Source organism: Pinus tabuliformis, chromosome 9 (assembly GCF_031772625.1).
Source record: "Pinus tabuliformis cultivar Carrire ecotype Pingquan chromosome 9, CPIR1, whole genome shotgun sequence".
NCBI classification, from domain to species: domain Eukaryota; kingdom Viridiplantae; phylum Streptophyta; class Pinopsida; order Pinales; family Pinaceae; genus Pinus; species Pinus tabuliformis.
In genome coordinates this window covers 446,849,533-446,854,208 of record NC_142307.1, presented here as the reverse complement: position 1 = coordinate 446,854,208, position 4,676 = coordinate 446,849,533, and the positions used below count along the sequence as shown (strand labels likewise).

General features: G+C 36.0%; 1 pseudogene across 1 annotated transcript; it reads right to left on the bottom strand.

Annotated features, from left to right (window-relative positions):
• Window positions 1-481: 481 nt before the first annotated feature.
• LOC149149080 (putative cellulose synthase A catalytic subunit 1 [UDP-forming]) lies at window positions 482-4,396 on the bottom strand (annotated as a pseudogene). Its single transcript, XR_016263210.1, has 5 exons — window positions 4,229-4,396; window positions 2,308-2,572; window positions 2,014-2,210; window positions 1,458-1,795; window positions 482-1,311 (listed from the first exon to the last, which is right to left on the bottom strand). The product of XR_016263210.1 is annotated as a putative cellulose synthase A catalytic subunit 1 [UDP-forming] (transcript).
• Between the last annotated feature and the right edge of the window lie 280 nt (window positions 4,397-4,676).

Sequence of the window (4,676 nt, the reverse complement as noted above, 5' to 3'; positions counted from 1 at the left end):
ATCTCAAATTTAGATGATTTAGGGTTAGGTCCAAATACACATCTTATTTAACGCACTGCAGAACTAACATTTTGGATGCAATAGAATCATAAAAAATGGGGTAAATGATTTATGAACATGGTTATTAATTTAAGAAACAATAAAACAACATATATTCACTATTTTCCTAGGCACTTATAATTGTATTTTATGAAACGAACAAACAACATACATTTACCATTTTCATAGGCACTTGTGTGTGCCTAAAATCTTAATAACTGCCACTGCTCCTACATGACACAATTATTTGATATTGACCACTTCACATTTTAAAAAAGATGATATTCAATTAAGACATGCCATAATTTTGTCCATGACAGGAATGTCACTTAAAAATGAATAAATATTTTTTAAAATACATTCTTCAATATCAAACCATATAATCCATTGCCCATTATTCTGTGGCATCAGATCAGTTCTGGGATAGGCATGACTTCAAGTAAACCTCAGCTGTCTTGGTTGAAACAGAGATCCAACTGCACCGTACAATCTTAACTATCAATCAAAGACAAACTACAAGGTTTAGTCCCTATGCTGGAACTAGCTAGAAAGCAATATGCTTAAATCCCCTCCCTCTCGAATATTATTATCTACAAATGATACAAACGAATTTGAGATATTCTTGGCCCTCGGATGTGTTTTTAGTTCCTCCTTATTTTCTACTAACAAACACTAACAAGGGTTTTAGCAATTTACACCACATTGTTGTGTGTTTGATGATGATCCTGTGTTTGTTGTGAAAGGATCTATCCTCACCCAAAGCAGGGAGAATATGGACGTAAGAAGAATTGACCAAATAGTAACTATTGTTGGTGACCAGTTCTGGTGACCCATTAATCCCTTGAGGAATGGATAAAGATGAACAATCACCCACACAGAGAAAAACAATTTTCCAAACAATGGACCCCAAGATTGATAACCACTATTAATAGCTTGGGAAACACCTGCTACTACACCAACAAGATTTACCACAAGAAAAGTAGCTAGAGGGATGAGGAGACTGGTCCACTTAAAAACATAAATCTCAACAAATTCACCATCTTCATCTGAAGACTTTGATGTGACAGTAAAGTTTGTGCCAATCCCTGCTAGAACTTTCATTAACCCTTGAAAGACGGCAAACATATGTGCTCATACACCTCCAATAACCCAAAATTTCTCATTCCTCCACCATTTATCGATGCCAATTGTACTCCAGCATAGCTCTAGAATAACAGTTGTAAAAATGTAAATAAAATATAGTATGAAGAACACACTTGCAAAGTTGCTAATCTACAGATCAAAATAAATATAAAAATCAGGGGAAAAATGTGAAGCATTGTATGAGAACAAAATCCAAAAAAAATATAAAAGACAGGTTGCATTAGAGGTGCGTAAATCTTGACAAGATTAAGGTCAGTAAGGGTTGACAATATTACCTCAGGAATGATAAACTTCCCTGTAAGAAGACAAACAGCTGGCAGGGTACAATATGCAACCAGTGAGAGGGATGTGAAAGGATAAACTATGGTATTGATGTATTCCAGCCTCTGCAATTGGTGTAGCCATACCAAATTGGACAATGCCTACTCAGTAAAATTTCAACAGAAACAAGGGCCCATCGAAGCACTTGATTCAAATGATCTGAAATATTGATTGGTGCAGATCCCTTGAATGTGGGACGTGCAAGCATGCAGTATATTGAAATCCAACCTCGATCATGCATTTTAAACCCAGTCAAAATATCTTCTGTGACAGAACCATAAATCCACCCAATCTGCACAAAATATGAGAGCCCATTCATATTAGATATTTGCTTCATGAACAGTTGCCTGGTGCTTGGTTTCCTAAACAAAATGTTGCCTTATTCTGAAGAGAATTTATGCACATTCAGGAAAAATGTTTATACAACTTCATTATAGAAAAAACTAATTCAATGAACTAAAAGAAATCCACATCATCATCAAATAGATGCAGATCCACCTCAACTCATACCTCTTTTCCCCATTCTAACTTGTCTTCATATCCACAGCTGATAACATGAATGGTTTCTTTCAATAAAGAAGAAGGATTCGCAGATTGTGGAAGACCACCATTTTCCATGAGGGTAGATTGAATAAACACTGGTGATTGACCAAATCTTTTCTATAAGCTCCTTTGGGACATGAGCAATGATTTATCATCATCAAATCCTACAATACGCAATTTCAAAGAAGGGTGAGGGTGAAAAATGTTTAAGGGTAAATGAGTTGTCAAAAATATAAATCACTGGTTTGGACATGGACTCACCTTAAACACCCTCTTCCATGTCTTCCAAACTAAATATGGGTATAGTAGATTCAGTTCGCTTGGCTCTCTTCTTATCATCATCGTACCTTTTGTTTTATTTTATGCTCTTCTTTCTAGATCCCCAACAACATCTCAAAAAGCATGTTGCTAAAAGATCCTGCTCAGTGAGAACATGATCATAACCATAGAGTGCTTGTCCATTAAAACAACACCATGTACCCACATAAACAGGCCCTTGGATACCATCGAAACCTCTGAAGGTGATCTGCAAAGATTTCAGTATTAATATGATAGGCTGAAATTATATGAAAATTTCATAATTGCATATAAGAAAACATTTTGGGTGTTGATCAATGTTTACATCAGAGAACACACTGTTACAATTAGCATATCGATTGTGTCAATCTTTGAGAAAACTGTACATAGAAAGTTTTCTTCCCAAGAACTGAATCCATTAGAAAACACATTGCCTCATGAATAGCTTTGTTGATGTTTATATAATGATCACAATCAAGGTTCAACCGAAAGAGGCCATTTGTGAGGACAACAGACACTTGGACCTAAGTGGAGCAATGGATAACAATCATCAGTGTCAGCATAATAATTAATGAATTTCATATGAGGAAATCAACAAAAAAATAGAGATGTGTACATAGCTAGGAATATACCAATGCATCCATTGCACCAACTTTCTTGTGGTGTTGTAAACCAGGCCTCTTTTCATGGGATACATAAACTAACTACGGCAACTCATTGCCAAAATTGTCTACTCCCCGTGATTTAGTCAGTAATGGCGGTTGCCTAGAATTTTCAAATGGTGTGCCAGTAACAACCTTATCATTATCTTCTGTAAGCTCACGATTTGTCAATGGCGTACTACATTTTGGTCCAAATAATGTATACAAGCAAGGAGATATATGATGGCCCTCAGTATGTACAAGCATCTTTAGTGGTGTGTCCAAGGATTCCATCCTCTATTCTAGTGCAGGTGATGAGAAATTTTGTGAAACAAATTGTTTAATTATCTCCTTAAAATAAAAATGAAAAAATCTCATACATACAGTGTACCAACTATGTACTATGTTCCTTAAGATGAATCTGATAAAGAATATGGAAAAGTATGAAGTTCATGCATAAGTTAGCTTACCTTTTCAGAATCCTTTGCTATTGTTTCTTTTTCTTTGTGTAGATTATGTAGCTTCCATAAACTAAGTTGTCCCGGTAGCTCGGTATAACTCTCCTTCAATGAACTGTGCATAGCCTCGTCACTTCCTATGGATTTCCTTGGCCTGTAAACAAAAATGGTATCTCTGGTTTTCTCTGTGCTTCCATTACATTTTGAATTCATCAACCTTCTGGAAGGCGTAGCATAGAATGACTTTAGCAGTTGTCCTTGTAAGTTCAATTGCAAAGTTTGCAATATATTTCTCAATGTCAGTATTCTCTCTACAAGTTTGGTGCTTTTTTAATCCCATTTACTAGGAACATTCATATCAGCCAAAATCGTAGAACCCTCAGCAACTTCTCCAGATTCTGCAGGATTTTCTGTGAGGAGAATACTTTTAGAATGCTTTTCCCCTTCCAAAACCATAGCATCCTTCTCCATGAGAGACACACAGTCTCCAAGTGGGACATGCAGTGACAAATATTCAATCTCTCATGTCACATTATTTTCTATAAGCTCAAGCTTTTTCAGTGGGGTATCATATTCTGGTCCCTCAGCATGTTCGAGCCTCTTCAATGGCTTATCCAAGGAAAGTTGTTGATTGCACACATCCTTTTCTTCTACAAGAGATTCATTCATACTTAAATAAGGGGATATATTGTAACTTTTTCTAAGTTCTGAACTTTTGGATGGAATACTGGAGTCCAAGCCAAATAAGGTGCTTAAACAAGGAGATATATTATATCCCTCTGTAACCTCAGGGATCCTCAACGGAGTATCCAATTGGGAAGGTTCCCGCTTGCTCAGCACAATCTGTATATTTTCTCCAACTTTCAAATTTTGGGTCTCTCGAGCTTCCTCGCCATTGTTTCCCTCAATTTTGGCAGGGTCAATGAATCCCTCATGTTTTCCATTGTTGTCCATATCAAACAATTATTCTCTAATTGGACTTGCGTTAGTTATGCCATCAAAAATAAAAATGCTTTCCTGGAACACTCCATCTTCAACTTCATTTTTTTCTACAGCTATATTATATCCCTCTGTTTATATCCCTCTGTTTTCTACAGCTATATGGAAAAAATGATATTATCATCATTTATATCAATACTTAAAGAAGAGTTTTATCAACAAAAGCAAGCGTGCAATAACACTGTACTGTTCTCTTAATTAGGCTTATATTAGAGAACGTAGAGGCAATGTTGCA